Here is a 26,737-nt window from a genome sequence, read left to right on the forward strand (position 1 = left end):
TGGGTGTCTTCAAAGATTTCTTAGTGCTGGAGGGTGTTTGCCAAGATGCCCAATCCCTGCTGGGATCCCTCTTCTGAAAGGTCACGGAATTGTGAAGCTTGTTCCCTTTTAAGATACCACCCCAGAGAGAGATTATTACCACATTAGACTAGTTCCTACTGCTAACGCAAGACTTAAGAGCACAAACTTGAAAAAGATGTTTATTTCTTACATGCCGTTTTGGGAAGACTCCCCATTTTTTCTCCCAGTGGGTCCTCACTCTACCAATTGATGCCAAAAATGCAGTCCAAGTTTCTTGTTTGATATTAATCTGTTCAAATGTCTGCTCTCTTTGTAAATATTAACAGAAACTATATTGTAGGAGACAACAAAGAAACACAAGGATTGTGTAATGTCTTTTGTATTATGCTTGGTTGGTGTCCTATCCACCCAATTTATTTCTATTCCTGGCTGTCCTGGAATGCTTCCTTCCAATTATTCCCCAGTTTCAACTCATTCCCTCAAATATTCAACAAGTATCATTAAACATCTTCCATGAGGTTAGCACTGTGCTGGGCCTCGCATATGGTCATTTAGCACTAATGCAGTGAGCCCTGAATTTGAATAATAGGCTGCATTGAAAGATCAAAGCCACTATTCCTTAACCACCAAGTCCTGGTGTTCTTGAACTAGGTCCTTGTTACTGTCTCTCACTGCTGACTCCTATACTTAATGATGCCTTTTTATGATTTATGTATCATAATTTTTTCCAAGCCAGGATCTGGTTTAGTCCATGCTTCACATAAATGATAGTGTTTATCAAAACATTTGCCCTTACTGTGACATAGAAGAAAGTGCTTTTAACCAGAGAAATAGAAAAGGAGCCTGATGTATCCATTGGCTTGAAGCTTTTCTTGTTTAGGGTTTATCTCTTAATAGGGATGGGGGATTAGTGGGACGATACAATTGTCCCAGCTTGCTTTTCATCAGCCAAGAAATAAATGGAATATGTGGAATCAGAAAGAGTAAAATAGAGCTGCTCTGTCTGAAGCTTCCAGAAGCCTCAGCAAGGCTGAGATGAGCTGAGAAACAAGGACAGTAGGCAAGGACAGTAGGCAAACCGTCCATGTCCTGAAAAGACGCCAGATGGAAGCCTGGAGACCTGAATTCTAACCTGTTTTCATTTAACAATACACATTACTACAGCTTTCTTACACTCTTTTGGATTTTGTGATAGATTTCAGTCTGAGTAAGGGAAAGTGGACTGTGTAAATGCCAGGTGGCAATATTGGGTGGAGGTCAAGAACATAGACTCTGGTGCCTCGTCTGGATTGAAATCCCAATTAGTATTTACTTGACTGACCTTAGGAACATCTCCTATGCCCCAGTTCTCTCCTGTATGAGATACTGGTGTTGAAGATGCTAATAGCATCAGCCTCAGAAGGTTTATTTATTTTTGTGGTGAGTATTAACTGAGATGATACATGCAAGGGTTTTAAACAGCTCTTGATACACAGTGAGCCCTGAATGAGTATTAGCTGTGTGGTCGATATTAGGGCTACTTGTCAAATAGTTCCAGCTCTTTGCATTTGAGGAAAAAGTCCGGTTGAATATCCTGGTCCCCTGCAGTTGTCAGAGGCCATGACTATTTTTGGCCAATAGGTTGTGTGTACAAGGGATAAGACTAACTTTCAGGCACAGCGTTTAGTTACTATATGAGACCCTACAGAGTTCTCATTTTCTTTCGACAGCCTGGATCCTGGAATATGAATGCAAGAGCTGAGCTCCTGCCAACTAGTGATGGACACATGAGTGAAAAATAGATCTTTATTGTTTTAAGCCGCTGGGATTTGAGGATTGTTTGTTACTATAACATAAACTAGCATGTCCTGACTGATGAAATTATAATTCTAATCATTTTATTAAAGAGATGGGAAGAGATGGAATCAAATTTTATCCTACATATGTTAGCATACCAGTCTACTTACAGTTTTTTTGAAAAGAATGACTTTATTTAGATGTAATTCACATACCATACAATTCACCCATTTATAGCATGCAATTCAATGAGTTTTTAGTATATTCATGGTTGTGTGCAATCATCACCACAGTCAATTCTAGAATGTTTCATCACCTCGTGAAGAAATCCTGTACCCTTTAGTATCATCAAGCATCACACTTTGGTTACCATAAGAAACCACTAGTCTGTCTTCTGTTTCTATAGATTTGCATGTTCTGCATATTTTATATGGATGGAATCATGTATATAGTCTTTTGTGTTTGGCTTCTTTCGTTTAGTATGATGTTTTCGAGATTCATTCATTATGGCAGGTGTCAACACTTCATTACTTTTTATGGTGGAATAATAGTACTTCATATGGATATACCACATTTTATTTATCTGTTGGCTCATTGATGGACATTTGTGTTGTTTCTACATTTCTACATACATGCTATTATGACTAATGTTGATACAAATTTTTATGTATAAGTTTTTGGGTGGATATGTGTTTTCATTTCTCTTGAGTCTATACATAAGAGTAGAATGACTGGGCCCAAAGATAATTCTATGTTTCATCATTTGAGGAACTGCCAGACTGTTAACTGAAGTGGCTGCACCACTTCACATCCTCTCTAACATTTGTTACTCTCTGAGTTTTGATTCCAGCCTTCCTACTGGATGTGAGTAGTATTTTATTTGCTTCTAAGCCACTTGTGTATCTTGGAGGCATGTCAGCTGAAATCCTTTGTCGATTTTTAATTAGGTTATTTGTTTTTTTTATTATTGAGCTATGAGAATTCTTTGTAGATACTGGATATGAGTCCCTATTAATTGTATGACTGGCAAATATATCCTCCCATTTGATCTTTTCACTTTCTTGATGGTCTCCTTTGAAGCAAAAAAGTTTTTAATTTTGATGATATTCAGTTATCTACATTTTTTCTTGTATTGCTAATATTTTGGTGTCATATCTAAAACGCTTTGCCAACACCAAAGCCATGATGAATTACTGCAGTTTTATAGTTTGAGCTTTTACATTTAGGTCTTTGATTCAAGGTCTATTTATCTATGCTTAATCCATTTTTAAAAGCTCTGTTAGGGTATGATTTATATATAAGAAACTATATATACATTTAATGTGTACAATTGCATAAGTTTAGACATATGCATACGTATGTATATATCCATGAACCCATCACCACTTCAAGATAAGAAACATACCCATCAACCCCAAAAGAGCCCTCATGAACCCTTTTGTAAACCTTGTCTTCCTTATTTCCCCATCCTCCATTTCCAGGCCACCACTGTTCTGCTTTATATAACTATAGGTTAATTTATTTTTTTTTTAGAATTCTATGCAAATAGAATCATACAATATATACTTTTTTTAATGTGGTAAAATATGGATGATATTAAGTTGCCATTTTAACAATTTTAAAGTATACAGTTTTGTGGCATCAAGTACATTCGTATTGGTGTTTAACTATCACCACCATCCATCTCTGGAGTTAACTTCACCTTCCCTAACTGAAGCTCTGTACCCATTAAACAGTAATTTCTGATTTCTCTTTTCCTTCAGTCCCTGGCTACCATTCTACTTTCTCTTTCTATGAATTTGACTACTCTAGATACCTCTTATAAGTGGAATCATAAAGTATTTGTCCTTTTGTGACTGGCTTATTTAATGTATCTTAATGTCTTCTAGGTTCACCCATTTTGTAGTATGTCTCAAATTTCGTTCCTTTTAAAGACTAAATAATATTCCATTGCATGGATACATCACATTTTGTTTATCTGTTCATCTGTTGACGAACACTTGGGTTTCTTCCAACTTTTGGCTATTGTGAATAATGCTATTGTGAACCTAAGTGTACAAATATCTGTTCAAGTCTCTGCTTCCATTTCTTTTGGTTTTATATCCAGAAGTAGAATTGTTAGATAGTATGATATTTCTATGTTTAATTTATTGGGAAAGCTTCATAATGTTTTCCATAGTGGCTGCATCATTTTACATTCCTGCCAGCAGTACACAAGGGTTCCAGTTTCTCTACATCCTCACCAACATTTATTATTTTCTATTTTTTGTTTTTCTTTTTTTTTAAATAATAACCACCCTAAGGGGTGTAAACTGGTATCTCATTACAATTTTGATTTGCGTTTTATTAATGATTACAAATGTTGAGCATCTTTTCATGTGCTTATTGGCCGTTTGTGTATCTTCTTTGGATAAATGTCTATTCAAATCCTTTGCTCATTTTTTAATCTTGTTTGTTTTTGATTGTAGAAGTTCTTTATGTATTTGGGTTATTAATCCCTTATCAGAAATATTTGCCAATATTTTTCTCCAGTTTATGTGTTGTTTTTCCGTCTGTTGATAGTGTCTTTTGATGCACAAAAGTCTTTATTTTTGATGAAGTCTAGTTTATTTTTTTCTTTTGTTGATTGTTGACTGGGCTTTTAGTGTCATACCCAAGAAGTCACTGCCAAATTTAGTATTGTGAAACTTTCCTCACATTTTCTTGTGAGTTAGTAGTTTTAACTCTTATGTTTAGATCTTTGATGCATTTTGAGTTAATTTTTGTACGTGGTATAAGACAACAGTTTCATTCTTTTGCATGTGGATATTATTTTCCACACATCATTTATTGAAAAGGGTATGTACTTTGTCTTTCACTCAGCATAACTATTTGATACTCATCTGTAATAAATTTATTGCATTTATCAATAGTTCATTGCTTATTATTGCTAAGTTGTATTTCATGTGAACAATTTATTCATTCACTCACTGATGAGCATTTAGATTGTTTCCAATTTTTGGCCATTACTAAGAAAGCTGCTGTGAGCATGGGAGTGTGAACATATGCTTTGATATCTCTTGGGTAAATATCTAGGAGTAGAATGGCTGGGTCATTTGGTAGCTGTATGTTTGACATTTTAAGATACTGCCAAAATATTTTGCAAAGTTGCTTAATTTTACATTCTCACTAGCAGTGGATGAGAATTCCAGTTGCCTTATTTACTTGCAATGATAAGACCTTTTAATGTTAGCCATTCTAAAAGGTATGTATGTTATATTACCGTGGGTTTAATTTGCATTTCACTAGTGACTAATGATGTCGTATCATTTCATGTTCTTACTTGCCATTATGTATTTTCTTTTGTGAAGAGTCTGTTCATAATTTTTGCCCATATTTTAAATTAGATTTTGTTTTTTGAGAATTGTTTTATTTGTTTTGGCTACATATCCTTTATCAGATATGTGCTTTGTAAATATTTTCTCCCAGACTGTGGCTTGTCTTTTCATTCCCTTAACAGTGTCTTTTGAAAACACTTTAATTCTGATGATGTCTGCTTTATCAGTTTGTTCTTTGTGAATCTCTTTTGATGTTATAGCTAAGAAATACTTGCCTAGCGCAAGGACACAAATATTTTCTCCCATGCTTTCTTCTAGACATTTTATAGTGTTAGGTTTAGCATCTTAGTTCTCTGAATTAATATTTTTATATGGTGGAAGGTAAGTAATTTTCCTTATTTCAGTTTCAGTATTATTTGTTGAAAAACTCTTACTTCTCTTCTGAATTTGTCTTGCATTTTTGTCAAAATCAATTGTCCTTATATGCATGGATTCATTTCTGAAATCTCTACTCTGTGCCATTGATCTGTTTGTCTAACTCGATGCTAATACTTGACGCTAATACTACAATGTCTCAATTACTGTCACTTTTCAGTGTTTAAATCAGGTACTATTAGTCCCCAACATCTTCTTTTTCAAAGTTGTTTTGGCTCGTCTAGGCCCTTTGCATTTCCATACACATTTTAGAATAATTTTGCCAGTGTCAGAAAAGCCTCCTGGGATTTTGATTGCGATTTTCAGTTATCAAGAGAATGGTATTAAAAGTTAAAATCTCTCATTGCTGCTGTGAATTTGTCTGTTTTTTCCTTGCAGTTCTGTCATTCTTGCTTTGAAGCTCTGATATTAGGTGCATAAACATTTTCGATTATTTTGCCTGCTTGATGAATTGACCCCTTTATCATAATGAAATGGTATTCTTTATCCCTGGAAGTATTCTTTGCTCTGAAAGCTAGTTTGTCTGATAGTAGTACAGCCCCCTCCACCTCCTTGATTAGTGTTAGTGTGGTATATCTTTCACCACCTTTTAATTTTAACCTCTCTGTGTTTATATATTTAAACTGCATTTCTTTTGAGCATGTCATGATTGGTTGCTTGCATTTTTCACCAATTTGACAATCTCTGCATTTTAAGTGGAGATTAAGCACATTTTGACATTGGATAGAATAACATTTTAATTTTTTATCTTGCTATTAATTTTCTATTTGAAATATCTGGCTTTTTTTCCTTTCCCACATTTTCTTCCTTCTTTTGGATCTATATTGTACTTTGCCTCTTTTATCACCTTATTAGCTTAAAATTTTGGGTGGCTATTTACTAGCTGCTTTAGGCTTTGTAATATGTACTTGTAACTTGCCACTGTTTAACTTCAAGTGATGGTGCTCCACTTTGCATATTAAAAACCTTATAATTATACGTTTCAATTTCTCTTCTGTTTGCCTCTGTGTTATTGTTGTCGTATATTTTTCTTTTACAAATGTTATAAACCCCACATCTATTGTGATTATTTTTGTTTGAACACTTAATTATCATTTAAAGTGGTTTAAATTATAAAGAAAAAAAAAGCTTGTTTATTTATCCATGTGGTTAGCATTTCCAGCACTCTTTATTCCTTTTTGTACATCCCTATTTCCAAAGGGTATCTTTTTCCTTCTACCTAATGGTCTTCCTGTAACATTACTTGTGATGCAAGTCTGATGATAGTGAATTATTTCAGCTTTTGTATGCCTGAAAAGTCTCTATTGCCCTTTCATTTTTAAAAGATATTTTTACTGGATATAGTTTTACATTCTAGGTTGACAGTTTTTTTCTTTTCTTTTTTGGTACTTTGTAGATAGTACTCTACTGTTTTTCATTTGTATTATTTTCAGTGCAAAATATGCCGTTTCCTCATTCTGTTTCTCTGTATATAATACATCTTTTTTCTCTGGCAGCTTTTAGATTTTTTCTTTTTATTCCCTACTTTTAAGCAACTTGTTTATGATGTGCCTTGGTGTGATTTTTCTATTTTCATATTCCTTGCATTGAGTATTTGTTCAGTCTCTTGGATTTATGGTTTTATTATTTTCAACAAATTTGGAAACTTTTGGAAGTTATTTTTTAAATATTTTCCCCTCTTGCCTTTCTCTTTTTAAGGACCCCAGGTACATGAATATTAGACTGTTTAAATTTGTCCCACAGCTTAATAATGCTCTGTTCAGTTTTCTTTGTGCATTTCATTTTAAATACTTTGTATTGCTATATATTAAAGTACACTTTTCTCCAGCAATGATGAATTGTCCACTAATACCATTCAGTATACTTTTCATCTCAGATACTATAATTTACACTTCAAGAAGTTAGACTTAAGGTTTTCAGTATTTAATGTATTACCTAACTTTTCAAATACAGGGAATTTGAAATTATACTAATTTGCAATTATACTAACTGTTCTAATGTTTTTGTCTGCTAATACCAACATCTGTATCAGTTCTGGTTCAGTTTTGGTCATTTGATTTTTCTCCTCATTATTATCTTATTTTCCTACATCTTTGCATTCTGATAATTTTTGATAAGATACCAGGCATTGTTAATTTTATCTTGTTGGGTATTGGATGTTTTCTATTCTTATAAATATTCTTGAGTTTTGTTTTAGCATGCAGTTCAATCGTTTGGAAAGTGTTTAATTTAATTTTATTTTTTTCAGTTTCCTTTTAAAAGATTTGTTAGGTAGAAGCAGAGCACTTTTTACTCAGGGCTAATTATTAACCACTACTAAGGCAAGACTCTTCTGAATACCCAATGCCCGGTGAATTTTAAGGTTTTCCAACCTGGCTGGAGAGGATAGACTCCATTCTTGGTCCTGCCTGGGTCTGTGCACTATAAAGGTGCCATGCACCTACATTTCAGGTGGTCCTTGCTGGGTTTCTGGTAGTTTCCTTCCACACCACATAGATCATTCCTCTACTGACTGAGAGAGATTTTCTGCAGTTCTCTGGAAGACCTTGTGTGTGTGTAGCCCTCCTCTTCAGTACTCTGCCGACTCCAGCAGTCCTGGTCTCCCCAGACTCTCAGCTCTGTGTCTTCACCTTAGGAGCCTGCCTCAGTTCTCGTCCTCGTATTGTGGCCTGGAAGCTCTTAAGTCAGTTAGCTAGCTCAGTTGTAGGCCTCACTTCACTTTTTTCTGTCTTTCAGAAATCACTTTCCTTCATTGCCTAATGTTCATTTCAGTGTCTTGAAAAGCATTGGTTCACGTATTTTATCTGATTTTTCCATTATTTCGGGTGAGAAGATAAATCTAGCCCCTGTTACTTCCTATCAGCTGGAGACAGAAGTTCCCCTCTTAATCCATTTTTGATTAACTAAAACATGCACTGATTTCTTGTGGCGGACCACAGAAACATTTGTGCACTCTCTGGAAGCAGAAAGATTTGCCAAAAGCCGTCAACATAAATTTCCCTTAACACACAAAATGGCAGTGTAATCTGTCGCTCACCAAGATACTCAAGTGTTTTGATATTTAATATTCCATTGAAAAAGAAGTAGCTTATCAAAAGGGTGATATGCAGAAAAGCTTTCTGTTTATCCCCCATATTTTGTTATCCTGTAAATGCTCTGCCCTGCCATGCCCACCCAACCTCCTGATCTATCCCTGTGGCTCTCCCATAGGCCACTGCCCTTGAAATTTTACAAGCAAGTTTGTTGACAGGAAGCCACTACCCTACTCTACCCAGATGGTAGTGGGAGTTTGAGGGCACTGAATACTGGGACTTTCTCCAATTTATCACAATTAAACACCTGTGCTAAGTAAGTGACAGAGCTCCACTGTGGGTTTAAAGCCACGAAATGGTTACCATCAAAATCTCTTTCTTATTTAATGGGATAAATGATGTGAGGGGCCTCCAGATGTTGTTTAAAGATAATGTATTATATTTTGAACAGAGAGGTTCTCTGGAGACTTTTCGGACTTTGGTTAATCCTCCAACTTGTATTCTTCATGCTGTGTTTCTAATGGGGTGAACTGTGTGCTTCCAGTTAAGTGTTGAGATTCTGCATCCCTTTTTACTATATTCTTCTTTTTATATTGTGGCAAACTTACCCTACCTTATTCCAGAAAAGGCATAGAAATTGCATGTGATTTTAGATAAGGATTACAAACATGGCTTTGGATATTGGACAGGGCCAGGTTTAAATCCTAACTCTATCACTTACCAGCTGTGTGACCCTAGACTTGTCACTAAAGCCTTCTGGCCCACAATTTTTATCCACTCCCCTTTAAAAAAAAATAATACAAGATTTTTGTGAAGAGAGACAAGATAATGAATGTAAAAAGGCTTAAGTATAATACCTGCTAACAGGAAATGTTCAACACAGGTGACATTCTGTTACTCCGTAAGTCAGTAACTATGATGAGTCCTGCCTTATTTCTACCACCCTGTATAATAATTTTCAGCATAAAGGGTTACTTTCTGAGTCTGTTGGGCCATCCATTTTTAAGTAGCTGATACATTGTCTTACTGTTCTCAGCCAGCTGTCTCAAGTCAGTGGTCCACAGGCAAGCTGCACATAGTTGTTAAATATTAAAAACAAAATTAAGAAAAAAAAAAGATTTCCTATAAAATCCTAATTTCAGTAAGAATTCAGATATCTGGCTTCTCTTAAATATTTGGAAAGTCTTTTAACTGTAGACTCAGGAGTCTACATGTTTTAATAAATGGGCGCTGTGACCCAGTTGTCACGTTCAGCAGGGCAGTGCTTGTCAATTTCCCACACCCCCTCCATTTCACTTGCCTGCCGCATACCAAATTTAGTGTTACCTAGCCCATAACACTTCATATTTCTGCCTGTTCCTTGTTTTATTCATGACCCTGCATTAGGCTGCTTGTTCTCTCTAAATGAGGTTCACTAATGTTCACAAAGTATTTGCAATAGAGGCTAATATAAAGAGCAGGGTTTCTGTAAATGACCTTTGCCCTAGAACATAATGAAAGTATTTGTGGGGCAGTTCTGGTCATTCTGCCTTTTGGTTGAGCAGAAACCACAGGTTGTCACCAAACACGAATTCCCCCTTGTTTTCTCTAGAATAAAACCCCTAAAGCGAGCTGGGCTTATTGCTGAGCAAAATAAAAACTCCAAGTATCTCTTTCAGTTTGGCATGGTAATGTAAGTAAGTAGAAGAGGTATATGTAGCTTTTGGGTAACAACATTAAATAAGGAGGCATGCCCCTCTCCTGTCCTTTCTTGTTTCATTGGGGCCAAACTGTGGGTATGATGGCTTGAGTTGGAGCAACCATCTTGTAGCATGAGTAGAAGGCAAGAGTTGATTGTGAAGCAATAAATGAAAAGGCACCTGGCTTCCTGGTGCTCTTTTGCCATCTTACCTGTCCTGGTCTACCTACATTTATTTCAGAGAAGTGTGTATTTCAGTACTGTTTATACAATCATTATTGGGAGATTTCTGTCATTTATAGATGAAGTTAATCTAAACTGATACTGTTATATTGATATGATATGTTGAATATCAACTATTAAATTGACAATAAGTTTTCTTTATAACTCACAGAAATTGTAATGAGTATCTCAGAAAGTTCACTATTCACAAACGTTAATTATGCCTTCCCAGTGGCTTTTCTTTGTTGAAATAGATCACATTTTTTTAATAATTGAAAATATTTATCATCTCTTCCCTTTAATTCCATTTTGTATATATTAAATTTTATTGCAGTTGAGTATTATATACTTGTATATTTGTAAAAGATTTGTTGAATATAATTCACATGCAATTGATTCATTTAATATATATAATTCACAGTTTTTAATATGTTCACAAAGTTATGAAACCATCACCAGAATCAATAGTGAATGTCGCTTCCACTTTCTTTCCATTGTCTCAAGCAAGTCATATAGCCTTGGTTAGAAAAGTCTCCTGTGGAGAGGGGTCTCATCCTGAAAGACAAATACTTTTAAGAATAATGCAACCTAACACACATATTATCCCCATGAGATGTATATCAAGGGTCATAGTAATCAGAGAAGAGCTGAGACTTGAGTAGATTTTATATAAATTTCTGGGTTGGACTTGCTGATAGAAGGAAGTGCCACTTAAGAGAAAAATGTCTTGGTAAGTTAAAGTATAGGAGAAGAAAATTAACAAGCCATGATGAATCAAAAAATAAGGAAACAAATCTTAGAGGAAAATAATTTTTTGGCTTGAGAGTGGTAAGTTAGGCCGTAAGGGAAGGCCAGGTATAATGGAGCATTTTAAATAATAAGCTACAGTTGATTTCAAAGCCCAATTATAACAAAACCAATTAAATGTTAATATAATAAGAAACATGGATGACTCTTTCTTCGTAATAGGTGCTGTTTTATAAATTTTATATGTTGTAGCTCCTTTAATCCTCACAGTAACTAAATGCAGTAGGTCCTGATACTATCTTCATTTACCAGATGCATAAAGTGAAACTCGGAGAGGTGATGTTGCTTACCAAATGTCATACAGTATGACAGTTTCCATTGCTTCCAGCCAAGAATCATGGTTGATATTGAATAGAAAAAAAGTCTAAAATAATATATACCCAACCTGTAATAGTGAAACTATGTGTTATGTAAAATTTCAGGGAAATTTTCACTTACTCGTGGCTCCTTGAATTTCTTTCAGCAGTAGCTTTCTTTTAGTTTTCAGTGTGCAATCTTGCACCTTCTTGGTTAAATTTATTCCTAAGTAGTCTATTCTTTCTGATGCTATTGTAATGGAATTATTTTCTTAATTTCCTTTTCAGATTGTTCATCACTAGTTTATAGAGATACAACTGATTTTTACATATTAATTTTGTACCCTTCAACTTTGCTGAATTTGTTATCTTTAATAGGTTTTTTTGTGTGTGTGAGTATGCAAATTCTTTAGGATTTTCTTTATATAGAATCATGTCACCTGTGAAAAACAATAGTTGTACTTCTTCCTTTCCAACATGATGCCTTTTGTCTTTTTTTTATTGCCAAATTGCTCTGACTAGAACTTCTAGTAGAGAGTTGAAAACTAGTGGTGAGGTGGGCTTCCCTGTCTGGCGTCTGATCTTAGGAGAGAAGCTTTCAGTCTTTCACCTTTGAAACAACATACTGTTTTTAAATAGAAAAGGACATGTTTTTTTTCAGACAACTAATAAAAAAGTATAACAAAAATTATTTTAGAAGTTCTTAAGATGCAAAGCTACCATTGATTTCTCAGTGTTACGTAGTGGAAGACACCAATCAATATTGAAAGGAAAGCTGGAGTAAGACACGCAGGACTATAGAGAGATAAATGGAGGCATCTTTCCCAAGTAATGAGACAAACCAAATCATCACTAGACTAGAATGAGCACTTTGAAGACTTGACTGATGTTAGATAGTCATCTAAAGATACGATAAGGAAGGAGCTTTGTCTGCTGTCTCCAAAGAGAAAACCAGAAACTTAAGGCTGGGAAAGCCCAGATCAAGGTAAAGTAATAGTACAGCTCCTAGTTACCACTCAGTGTAGTTAACAAATTAGGAAAACCAACATGACTGAGGCAACAGCAGCTTAGTAGAAGCTGCTACAATTGAAGGCTTAGAATTTCTGGAGACAGAAGCAAAATTGAAGAATACAGCAGGATGTATGACTTGCCAATCTGACCTATTTTAGTGCTAGTCAATAACTCATTACACTGAAATTGTGGATTTTATGGCTTCCATTTAATACATTCTTAATAGATGTCAGTCACTGGGCGGAGTTTTCCATTAATTCTTACAACAACCATGTGAGGTAGGCAGTTAGGGTTTCATTACATAGAAACAGAAATTGAGACTCAGAAAGGATCTCTGCTTTACTGTAGCTACACAGTAGGTAGGTGTTAGATATAGGGTTGGGGCACAGAATTGTTACTAAATGTGATTTTCATAGATGATACAAAGAATTTTTTAATACAGGTGACTCTATTCATACTGGATGATCAGGATAGGTGAGTCAATGCTGCAGTAATAAACCCCCCCCTCAAGTCTCATTGACTTAAAACAACATTCCACATCCTCTTACTATGCAACCCAGAATAATGGATTATCTATCTTTTATGCCCAAATTCTAGGAATCCATGATGCCACCATCTCTCCTTCTCTCTCTCTAATTTTTCACAAATTAATACATCTGTGAGAGTAGTTCAGACATTTTCGAGCAAGAAAGAATGCAAAGTGGAAACCAACATCTCCCTTTTTGACTGACATTTTGAAAAATAAACCACTGTATGTGAAAGCATTTTAAGCTCCTTGGAGAAAAGAATCATATCAAATTCAAGATATTACAATAACAGTGGTTCCTGTCATTTCAGATTGTTTAGTTTCAATATAAAGCATCCAAATCAAAACTAAAAATAAGACTTGACCACATGAAATTTGCCAGGAGAATTTTTATTAAAGTTTTTATTAAAGGGCAGAAGTTCAGCTTAATCTTTAGCAGAATGAAGGATTACCATCTATTACAGTGTCTAAAAAGATATTGAATTTGGTTTTGACACATGAGCAAAGTAAATGTTGGCTTTGTGTGTATGTGGAAGAGGCCACAGAAAGGAGAGAATTAAAAAGACTGTCATTAGTTGTCATACTGTGTGCATGGTGATCCCCACATTCCTGAAGCCATCTCTATGATAAATTTCTAGTTTTCCCTAATCACCAGGACTTGTCCTTTGCAATACATTTAACGACATTTGCATATAGAAAGTATCATTGACCTTTGAATTTCAAAAGACAAAGATTTACAAGGACAGTGATTCTGAAATGAGCCATTTCATTGGTGTCCTTTTGTTTTCTTGCAGCAGCAACAGAAATGCAACAAGCTGGCCATTTCATAATAAGAAAAAAGAGGGGAAATATCTTCCCAAGTGAGGGATATATCAATATGATGTGGAAACCAGTAGAAATATAATCCAGTTTCTTTTGATTCTTATTTTAAGGCATTTATTTTGGTTCTGTCATTGCAAAGGTTAAAGTATCATATACTCCTAGTCAAGTGATCCTTTTAATTAATAGAACATCAGAAGCATGGATTTTGTTTTCTTGGAACCATCTCTTCAGCTGAGATACCAGGGCTCCATGCTATTGTGCCCCCTTCTCCCTTCAATGTCAAACATCTAGAAAGAATAATTTGTGTTTACTTTCTTTCCTAGATGGCCACCAGTCACCCCTTCACTGTTATCTGAGTTTGCCTTAAAATTATGTAATTGCTTTCACTTTTTCCTTCCTTCCTTGTTTATGTGTGCATTCATTGATTACTGTTGAGCATTTACTTGCGTGTATCAGGCCATGTCATCATCAGCGGGAATGGGAGTGCAAACACCACCTGTGTGTTCCCTGGCCTCGTAGACCTTCTATCTGCCAGAGGGTGAGAGGTAGGAAAAATACTAATCAGCAAGTTAATGAATAAATGAAGAGGGTAAATCCAGAGAATATAAGTGCTCTAAAGAAGATAAAACATGGTGATATGATGAAGTTGCTGGGTAACAGGGGGTGAGTACCACAAATTAGGAACTTGAGGAAGCTGCTATCAGAATATATGTTCAGAGAGAAATGATGATAAAGAGTGGGTTCAGAAGAGAACCATACACAAAGGGAAGAGTAAAAACAAGACCCAGAATTAGGTCCAAGCTTAGCTTGTTCAGGAAACTAAAACATTCCTTCCACAATGGCCAGCTTGGCTTTTTCTGTACATCCTCATTTTACCTTCCTCCCCTGACACAGGGAGGCAATGTTACAGAGGGGATAAGAACACAACATGTTCTGGAGTCTGATGGCTCATGATGAAGTCTTGATTCTGCTACTGCCTCTTCTGTGAACCTCAGGTTCCTCCACTGTAACATAGGATTGCACTGGAAGGGGTCTAACAAGAAACAGAAGACATATCCAAATCAGGTAAATTTGAGGAGCTTTACTTGCCAAGGGGTTAATTACAAAGTGGAGAGGTGGTGCATAGAGGAAGGCGGGAGATGCCATCCCAGATCTCAGGGTGAGCAGCAGCTGAACTGTTCCTACCTCTCGACCCCAAGGGACAAGATAGGGAGAGGATACTGGAACCTGAAGAGAGGGAGCACAAGGTACTCTGAGAGGAGCAGTGGCCTCTGGCCATGGATAGAATCATCATAAGGTGACCTCATGGTGAGACAGACTCTGACTTGCCCTCCTCCCTGCCTCCAATCTCCAGTGGATGCTCCCTCTTGTGGTAAATCAACTGAAAGCCAAAAGCCAAGAGAACGCTGAGTGCATTCCATGGAGGTCAGGGGACACAGGGAACACTAGAGAATGCTGCTGGAGGGACAGACTGAGGACAGGAGGTGGTACACATACCCACCACACCACATAGTCTTGAGGAATATATGAGGCAGTGCACGTCAAATATTTAGTCTCAACTGTATTCTTTAAAACAATCTGACAAAAGACTGGCAAGATGTAAATATTTGTTAAATCCACATTGGATTGGTGTTGGAGTTTCTGGATATTTGAAATATTTTCTGAGATTAAAAAGTGCTTGGTATTGTGTTTGGAACACAGTAAGTGTCCCGTAAGTGTTAGTTACAAGGATGATAAGAACAGGATAATGTAAGTGTTTCACCAGCAAATGCCTCTAAAGATATTTCTTCTTTCCTTGCAATAACCTGCTTTTGGAAAGTCTCATCTGCATTGATCATTAAACCCTCCCTCCCAAAATGTGCGAGATTTTCTGAGAATCCTGTCTAGCCCACCTCTGTATCCTAAGTTCCAAACTTTTCAATTTCCCAGTTGTTCTGTCTGTATAACTATAGGCCCTCAAAACTCAACTCATCCTCACCCGCTACGTGCATTTTCTCCCATGTCCCTTTTGCTTTTAATCAGAATAACTTTTAAATCCACCTACTTATTGCCATGGCCCTGCCACCCCAATCCAAACCAATGTCACGTATTTCTTGACTGTAGCCATCTAACTAGTCTCCCTGCATCCATCCCTCTTACACAGCAGCCAGAGTGATCTGGTTTTAAAAGTGCATCAAGTTAGGTCATTTCCTGCTGAAAACTCTTTCCTGAGTATAGTTTGAAGGTCTGAATTTTAAATATACTACCCAAATGACTCTGTACATTAAGCTTTGCAAGTAACTGATGTAGGAAAGATTCCCTTAGCCACTGAAATGGCCACCCGATGGATGACGTGGTTCCTTTGTTGATGACTGGTTGACCACATGATGGCAATCACTAGGCCAGACAACTGTGATGTGAATATGTCATTTCAGGCGTCACTGTCATGCTCTGCTAGTGCCTCCCATGGAATAGTTGGTATCTGAGGGGGATCAGGGTGGGCTGAATTTTGATAAGTAGACAAAGCCAGGGATGGACGACAAGTGAGGGGGATGATTCTGAACTTAATCATGAGAGCAGAGGTGGACATGGTGCTCTTGGGAAGTGGTCAGCTGTGGGAGTCAGGGCAGGACGAGCATGTAAAGGCCACACTGTCCTCTTTCTGTAGGGAGTGGCAAATCATTGAAGATTTTAGAACAAGGAAATAAAAACAGATTTTATGTGCATTCTAACAAGACAGTGAGCATGCAGGCCAATGGCACCAGATTTAGAGCCCAAAAGGCCTGGGTTTATGCCCAACCCTGCCACTCACTGGTAAGTGATTAGGGGACAAGTTAATAAACTTTCTGAGTTTCCGTTTCCTTTTCTCAAAGGTAGGCTTAATACAAACTTTCAGAGTCAGTATGAGAGACATACCTTTTTATATAAATTCAGACTCAGGTGTCCAGGAAATGGTACTCAAGAGACCTTATTGTCAGAATGGCAAAACACAGGGAAAGGTGGAAATACAGGAAGCAGAGCGAGCAGAAGAACAGGGACTGTCATCACCTTGCAGTGTCCCTCACGGCCTTCCACTTGTGTATTGGTGGGGTCTTCTCCCAAAGATGGCAAGTCTCTTAAGGTAAAAACAGGTCTATGAAAGGAACCAATCACTGCCCTGCAACGTGTTTCTCAAAGTGGGGTTTCCCCAGCCCTTCTAGTTTCCTACCCAGGGGTTTCTGCAGTGACCGTCACAGATTGTTCAGAGATTATGGGGTGAGGCCAATAAACACGGTTTTTTACATGCATTTCACAGAATGGGGTTATAAGCCTTTTTGCATTAGTCACAGAATTCTCTTTGCATTTTAGAGTTGTGTATGTTTGACCAAGACTGATGGTCAGTTTATCTCAGCTAACACGCAGTTAACTGTTAAATTTGTGTTTTTGTTCCTATTGAATGTTATGCTTATTGAAAACTGTGCAAATCACAGAGAGGAGTTCATTGGTGCATAAAAGTGGTGATTAAATTGGGATATACATGCTACAACTCAGAACACATCACAAATTTAAACAGTGGCTGGGACTCTAGTGCTTATCCATAATGTGAATAGGTATTGTTCTAAGAAAAATGAGTCTTAAGATATTTCATGAATATCTTAAAGAGTGCGTGAATTTAGACTAGCAAGCTATCAAGAAACTTCACTATAAAATGTGTCCAATATTGGAATAAAGCCATAGAACTGTTCACATTATCTTCAAAGAAGAGTGACCTCTTTTTCCTCAACAAGCTCAAAATAATGCTTTCTGATGCAAAATTGATGCCTTTTGTTGTCACTGGTGGAAAAAAAGACCAAAACTACAGAAGCGTATTTCAAGGTTGCATTCATCTTGCCAAAACACAGGTACAAGTCACACTAGTGCCAAGAAGCTAATAAAAGCAGCTGCCATGTTAATGACAAATAGTATGATCACAGGGAAAGCAGAATGAGCTATTGGCAAAATCCCTTATCAAATAACACTTATGGATGTTGCAAGATATCAGTGGCATACATTGTGGAAGAGCAATTACACTCTTGTGCATCTGTTTGTAGATCTCTCACTGTAGACATGGGTGATGCTCCTAATGCAGAGAGTATGAATTAGCTGCTCCTGGCGTAAGTGCAGTACAGAAACAAAGGAGAAGTGCTTGACAAGTTTTAGTCTGTTTATCCAGGCTCTAGGAAAAGAGATGTGTTTGTAGGTTTACAGTTCTTTTTTTTGTGATCTATGAGAAAGACTAGAAAGTGTGTACCATGAGATCAGTCCTGTTGGGAGTCCAACAACCCATGCGTAGCGAGGATGGGCTTTATTTTGCAGAGAAAAGGATTTGCATCTTGATGCCAATCTTAAGGTATTTTATTTGCCAAGAAAATTGCATGGTAAGCAATCCTGCTTTGATTCAGATTAAAAAACAAAATGGTACAAATGATGACATAGACTGAGAGAAGAAATATAAGATTCTGCTTTTCTACCCTGAAGTAAGCTGGCTTTCAAAAAAAATTGTTCAAAGAACACTTTTGAAGTGAGAGTTAATATGAAAACACTCTTGTGTGATACTAATAATAGTTTACATCATTTCTATGATTTCATGTTGTTTGCTCAAATGGCCTCTCTCTGCAGTATATTCAGTATCAGGAATAGAATGACCCTATCACTTCAGGGCCAAAATGTCTGTCTCTTTTTTAATGTTAGAACTAAGGTATTAAGAAAATAACATATGGTACACACTCTCAAACACAAAGAATTTAGCTCTTTCCAAATTAGCTTATTTTCTTCACTGATGAGAAGAAAAATTGATATTTTAAAATATTTAAAAACTTCATTCAAATGTGAAACATAACAGAATTCTTTCCATATTGAAATAGAATTAAGCAGCACATTAGGAACCCATCTTCTGCTGTTTCTCAAGGTAAAATAAAAAATGAGTTATTCTAGCTTTTTGAAGAAGATACACTCATAAGCTTTGAGTCTGATGGACTCTCGGTACTATGTGGACGGAGGGAGCCAGAGGTTGCCGTGCTAATAATCTTCTGCCATATGCTCAAATCTTTCTTGCTCTCAAGTTTCCAAAGCCCTGGTGGTCTCCAAAGGCAGGATCTTCTTTTCACAGCTAGAAGGATGCTTGTTTGGACCCTTTCAGATGGCCGTTATTGATAAGTCACTGTCTATGAGAGCAAGACGATGCTCTCTTCCACCATCTTGCACTGTGGCCCATTCCCCACATTTTTGGGAAATTCATTCATGGAGGAAAAGCTGTATGTTTGTGAGTTCTTCCACATGATACACTTTTGAACTGTATTCGAATGTAAATTTTGCCCTGTTTTCTTTAAATATGATTGAAGAAGGTATTTCTTTTTTTCAGTTTGGTGTACTGATGATCATTCATTCACTCATCATTTCTTTACCCCCCCCACCCTTACACACTCACTTATTTATTCCTACACTTCATTCATTCAGTTTTTCATCTTGAAAAAGAAAACAGCCTCTTGAGCCTGTTACTAGCCGTGTATTAGTCAAATTGCTTGACTTTTCTGTACCATCTGTAAAGGGGGAGATTTTCCTCCTACCTACTTCGGTTGATTGTCTTAAGGAACAAAGAGGGTCTTGTATGAGAAGCACATAGAAGGGCTCCTGGCATGTTTGTCGTGGTGGTTGTGATTGACGTGTGTTTGACGTTTGTTTTCTTTATGCATATTTGTAAGCGATTATGATTTAATCATTCATCATTCAACAGATTTTAATTTAGCAAATTCTCTATGCCAGGCTTTGTCATACACGCTGGAGATGCAGCTGCAGATGGGACAGACAAGATACCTGCCTTTACGAATTTATATAATGCATGTGGTTTGAAAATGTGAAAGCAATCAAGGAAGGAGTAGCTGTTGTTATAGATTATGAAAGTGATAGACCTGTTTCTGTCATCTGTCAGAGCCCCTGCACACCCCCACCCCCGCCCCAGCCCTGGGCCATGTGGTTCAGAAGACCCTGTCCTGGCCATCCTCTGGCCACACCTCCACCTCTTCCTAGAAGGTGAGGATTTTGTGGGCCATGGAAATGTGCTCCAGATATTCAGATCCCCAGAATTCCCCGTCTAATGGCTCTGGCCACTTCTGGAACCCTCCAGTACCTTTTTCCTATCCTGCGGGTGCAGCTGAAGCATGCAGGAACCCCTAAACCTGAGGGATAGCCAAGGGGCATTGTTGTGGGGACTGGATCTTGGATATGTGTGGAATTGTGTGATTTTCCATCCACACATATTTGTGAGACTCTCAGTTGGGAAGGGACAGACCAAGGAGGAATAGAGAAATGGGGGTCCTTCATTTGAATTCTTACCCCTGCCCTGTGAATGGTCAGGCCAAGCCTGATGGAGATGATCAAACAAGGAGATAACATTAAGAGAGTTTGGAGTGAGGTGCTGGAGTAGAGGTGGTCAGGGAACTTTCCTGACAGGATATGACATTTTAGTGAGTCCTGCATGACAAGAAGGAACTAGCTTTGCAGAGCGGTCAGTACAGCCAGTGCACAGACCTAGAACCAGACCAAGTCAGGCCTTTTTGAGCCATGGGAGAAGGCAAAGGTGCTCAGTCAGAGTGAGATTGAGGAAAGTGACAAGAGATGAACTCAGGAGGTACGTAGAGGCCAGAGAAGTACAGCCATGTGGGCCAAGCTAGCAAGTTTGAATGTTCTCTAAATGTATTAGGAAGCCAAAGGAAGCTTTTAAACAAGGTACCCCAATGATCACTCCTGATGCCATGTGGACAATGAATTGTGCAGGCATGGGAGAAAATGAGGACATTCTGACTAGAGAGTAAGGAGTTCTAATTTGGGGATTATCTGCTCCAGAATCTTGTCGGAGGCTGGTTGAGAATGCAGTTGTCTAGGTGTAAGAATATAGGTCCCTAAGTTAAGCATCAAAATCTTCAGAAAGGGCCTGGGAATCCCAAGAAGAATCCTCACGCACACTGAAATTTGAGAACTACTGTGCACCCCTTTAAAACTGATGGACAGAGGTATATGAATAACCATGTTAAAATGCATCAACAATTTGAAAAACTTTTAAAGTAAAACATTGAGTTTTGTTCATTTTTTTGAGTTAGAAATGCTCTTAACACATACCTTAAATAATCTCTTCTGTAACTGAAGCCCTTATAAACGTAAGAATTTAGAAAGGCAGTAATGGGGGAGGAGATGAAAATAAAGATTTCTCATTTATTTTCAGTATTTCAAAATATATCCAATGAAAGCTTATATTAGAAAATAAAATTTATTTGTAGATTGATAAAAACTTCAAATATTTTGCTTTATCTAGAATTCTACCCTCTGTCTGCTAAAGCTGATTATATAATGTCTAAAATATCATATTTGCAATTATATATTTCTTTGTTCTAAAACATTGAAAATGATATGATATGAAAGGATGATTCATGGAGTAGTTAAGAGGACTGCCTTTAACTTTAAGTAAGTGGGTTTGAATTACAACTGTTCCTCTTACTAGGTATTACTTCTCTGCCTCAGTTTCTTCATCTGTAAAATGGGAATATAAGACTGACTTGAGGATTAAATGAGTTAACTATGTAAAAGGCCTAGCAGATACCTGGTACATAATAATATGCTTAATAATGCAGAAGATCATCAATATCATTGCTATTTAGTAGGCAGAATTCTTTCAAACTATGGGACACAACTGGAGAAAAGATAACATACCATATTCTCAATTGTCAGCTAGAAAATGGAAGTATGATGAGGTCCTGCCATTGGGACATCTTGATTTAAGGGCTGAGCTGGATTTCAAATTCCTGACAGAATGTTGCTACCTTAGAGTCATGATTTCTTTTTGATGCTTCTTGGGGAAAACTTCATGCGGCAAGAATGTTCATGTCTTTCTTCAGATCAGTTCCTCAACTTTGTGTAACCAAAGACACATGAGGAATTTCACTTTCTTGCTAACCGTGATAGGTGTTCCAGAACCAAGGAGTCTGCTGGGAACTCAATTTGTAGTCACGTAATGACAAGAAGGGCCATTAACTTTCTCTGTGGTTACCTCTTATTTTTTACTATGCTTGATTTGGCTTGTTAGCTGTGCAGTTGAGATGTTACCGAGAGACATAAGCCACTGGAAGAATTGCATGAAATTTCAGCAGAGCTCTTTTGATTGTCTGCAAAAGGATTTTTCATAGAAATATATTCTGAGCCTGTTGAGAATTTGACTGTTTTCGAAGTGGTCTCAGTTGCATACAGGTGGGCTTTAGAAAGGGTTCCTAAGGACTTTGGAGAAGTCTGCATAGTTATTAAAGAGTTTTCCAAAGTACAGAAATATAAGGCAGAGTTACATAACACAGTACTCTCACTCATCTCCACACCATTTCAGCTGCTGAAAATATGTCACTTAATTTTGAGTCATCAAAGGTTGTAAAGCACTGAAGCATGTATCAGTAGGACATGTACCTTGCATGTTAAAACTACACTTGTGAGAATATTTGGAGCTGCTTTCACTTTTTTTTATGAATCGCGGTGACATACATGAATAATTCATTCATGACACTGAAAGAATAACCACAGAGGCTTCCTCCCCAGGGTGTCTTGGAAAAGCTATTGACAGTACTAAAATGAGCGTTAAGGAAGAACATCACCAGGGAAGGATTGGAGGGAGTGATCAGCAGACTATCTCTTGTGGTTGTCTGTCAGCTTTTACAGATTGGGTTCCTGTGCAAACTCAAGTGTGGTGCTGGGAAGCTCAGGAAACTGATGCCAATTAAAATGCTTCCAAGGCATGTTTGTGGGGAACTGTGTATGTGGCTGAAAAGTAGCTTGTAAGTTTTCTTTGGGTTATGAGTAAGGAACAGGAAAGAAAAAAAAAATCTCTGTCTTGGCAGTCTTTCTTGAGAGGCTGACATTCCTGTATAGAATTCAGAAACAATGCCTTGAAATGAGACCCAGGCATCTAATGATGGAGGAATTTTCCATCACAGTGGCACAGTGGATTATGTACTTCAGGTACAGCTTTGAATTGACTGAAGACTGCTCAGTAATCCATACAATAGCCAGTGTCATGCCTATGGCTCCAGTTTTAATAATACCTAGTAGATACTGAGCTCTTTATGTGCCCTCTCATTTAATCCACACAACAATTCTATGAGGTCAATCTATTTATATTATTGTCCCATTTTAGAGATCTCAACACTGAGGCTTGAGTAAGCAGAAAAATGTTTTGCTCAAATTTACCCAGGAAGTAAAGGTGAATGCCTGGATTTGAGCATGTGTCTGCCTGACCAGAGCAATCATTCACTGCAGTTTAGTACACAAATGAAAGTACCAGAGAGGTTGGGTGGGATGGACAGTCTTTGTTTTGCTACCATCCCGAGGAGCAGAAGAGATTGTACAAGGATCATATGCTCTAGAGTGCCAAGAATATAGGTCCCTAAGTTGAGCATCAAAATCTTCGCAAAGGGCCTGGGAATCCCAAGAAGAATCCTCATGCACACTGAAATATGAGAACTACTGCACACCTTTTCAAAACTGATGGACAGAGAGATATGAATACCCACATTAAACAGCATCTACAATTTAAAAAACTTTATCTAAGTAAAGTATTGTTTTTTGGGTTTTTTTTTTTTTGAGTTAGTAAAGCTCTTAACATATACCTTAAATAATCTGTTCTCTAATTGAAACCCTTATAAACTTAAGAATTTAGAAAGGGAGCAGTGAGGGATAAGATGAGAATAAAAATTTTTCAATTATTTTCATTATTTCATTGAAAAGTCGCTGAAGCTTCGGGATCTGTTTTATTACTTCCGAAGTGAACTTGCTGGGGTTTCCTTGTCAGAGAAATCCATTCTCATGTGTGAAAGTGCTCGGAGAACACGAGGAGGCAAGACACAGACAGAAGAACCTGTGACTGGGGAGAAGTTCAGAAGTGGGAACCTTGTCTTCAGAGCACTGGGCCCAGTGAACACAATGTAAAGAAGCATCTGCTTCAAGAGATACACAAAAAACTGCGCTTGAATGACTGTGCCCAAAGGGGAGTGTCCCCGAGGGAACTGAGCTCACAGAGGTAGGAGAGCCTGGGTGGAAGATTCTCTGAAATGCAAACATCTGACATTGTTTTGCCTCAGCTGCCTGGTCAGTCTCATATCCTGGGGCAAGAAGCCTTTTTGAAGGTGAAGGGGAATCTTACAACACAAGGACTAAGAGTTTTAAGGAAGGGCAGAAAGTCAATCACTTCCACATTTAGACTAGGTGAGAACAGGAGGGAAGTGTTGCTTCTCGAACCAGTAACCACGGAAGTTCATCTAATGTTTATTAAATTTTATGGTATCACCATGCTACTGGCACTGTTGTAGCCTTTACCTTTTTCCTTAAGACTATGCAGCAAATATTTTAAACCAAAACCACTTGTCATTTGTGAGAAGTCATAGGCACCATATTGATCACCCAATTCTGGAAATTGGGATATAGAATAACCTAGAATAGATGTTTCTAGCTTTAAAAAGAGTTTGAGTGATGGAGCAAAGCTAAATCTCTGAGGAATAAGAATATATACCTGGATCTAGTTCTGAGAAAGCCAAGTAGTTCGTGAAGATAAAAGTCAGAGATTTAAATAACCATCATCATCATCCTTAGAGCTGTTAGATGTTTATTATAAACCATCCACTAAGCTAAGAGCTAAAGACATTTAACTTTAATGTTTATAATAACCTCATGTTATAGATAAGGCAGCTTGATATGAGAAGTTAAGTAACACACTCCAAAGCAAATAAAATGCCAATCTCTGTAGGCCTGTCTGATTTCTAGGCCTTAAGGAACAATTTCTGTGCTGTACCAAAAATGCATCTTTTCCCAATACTGACAAAAATGTGAATCAAAATCAGGGTACACTTCTTGAAGAACTTTCTCATAAAACATTGATAAATTTCACTTCATAAATACTGAAGCCACTTTACTTCCCTCAAAGCACCATAAATGAAATTAAGAGGCAAGCCACAAGTCAAGAAAACATGAGAACATATATGACAAAAGATCACTGACTCTAATATATAAAGAGTTCTTACACCTTAATAAGAAATAGTGTTTAAGAGTAAGGAAAGAAAATTAATAGACAATAAAAAGAAGAAATGAAATAACTAATAAACTTTTAAAAATGTATTTCTTCTCCCAAGAAATCAGATAAACGTACATTAAATCAATAAAATAATTGGTTTAGTCAAGCATCAGCTTATAAAATATTGAAAATAGCAATTGTACACAGTCTTAGCAAAGATATAGTGCAGGAGGCACTTTTGTGATGGAGTTCTAAAGAGGAAGATAATTTGACAATTTATAGCTAAGCTCTGAAAATATATAACTTATTTAGCTCAGTAATTTCACCTACAGAAATAAATCCTAGGGAAGTTTCAAAGCTTAGTGCTTTGATTTAGGAACTAGTATTTTCAAGACAGTATTATTTATAAAGATGCGTAATAGTAACAAGAAAAAAAAAAGCAGGTTAGCTCTAGGATGTAGAATGTATGATTTGGATTTTAAAAAGATCCGTTCACAGAGAAAAGAACAGAAAGGATAAACAGAAAACGTGTTATCAGCTGTATTATGCATAATATTTTCTTTTTCAACTAAACATGTTTAGCTGTAGAAATAAGAAATTACACTCCTTTTGAGAGAAGGCAGTATGATGCAGACATACTGAGAACAAATTCAGTACTTAACTATAAAAATACCTAAAACAGGGATAATTTTTAAGATAATGAAAACTCACTCTAACAATATTATAAATTTATAAGAGGAAACATGAGAAAGGGAGCATATTTTATGCATGAAATTTGCAGTAGTCCAAGCAATTAGAGATGATTAGAGACCCCAGTGGCTCCAGATAGAAACGGAATATTTTTATTTCGCTCTTGTAGGAGGGGCTGTGATCTGAGGGTTGCAACCAAGTTTGTAAAGCAGCTTGTTGATGGAATAGAGTAAGTACTTCCTGACTTTCTAGCAACAACATAGTCAAGGGTGGCTGTGAAATTACCCCTGAACTTGGTTGATCTGCTAAAAACAGTAACACACTCAGAGTTTCTGGTTGTTGTTTTTTTTTTATTATTTTGGATTGTGATAAACACTAACATAAAACTTACCATCTAAACCACTTAATAAGTTCAGTAGTCTTAAATATACTCACATTGTTGTGCAACAGAACTCCAGAACTTTTTCATCTTGCCAAACTAAAACTCTGTGCCCATGAAACAGCTCCCCATTTTTCCTTCTTCCCAGCCCCTGGCAGCCACCATTATACTTTCTCTTTGTATAGATTTGATTCCTAGAGGGGTATCTCTAAAATAGATACCTTGTATAAGCGGAATCATGTAGTATCTGTCGTTTTGTGACGGGCTCATTTCACTTAGCATATGGTCCTCAAAATTCATCCGTATTGTGGTAGGATTTCCATCCTTTCTAAGGCTGAATAATATTCCATTCTGTGTATATACCACATTTTTTCCATTCGTCTGTCAGTGAATACTTGGGATGATAACTATCAAAAACAAAACAGAACAAAATGGAAAATAGTAAGTATTGGAGAGGATGTGGAGATTTTAGAACCCTTGTGCTTTCCTGTTGGGAATATAAAATGGTTCAACTACTATGGAAAATAGTATAGCATGTCCACAAAAAACTAAAAATAGAATTACCATATAATAGTAGTTGAACTGATTACATATCCCAAAGAACTGAAAGCAGGATTTTGAAGAGATATTTGTACATCTATGTACATACATGCCATTTTCATAATGGCATTGTTCACAGTAGCTAATAGG

The sequence above is a fragment of the Camelus dromedarius genome, chromosome 17, assembly GCF_036321535.1.
Source record: "Camelus dromedarius isolate mCamDro1 chromosome 17, mCamDro1.pat, whole genome shotgun sequence".
NCBI classification, from domain to species: domain Eukaryota; kingdom Metazoa; phylum Chordata; class Mammalia; order Artiodactyla; family Camelidae; genus Camelus; species Camelus dromedarius.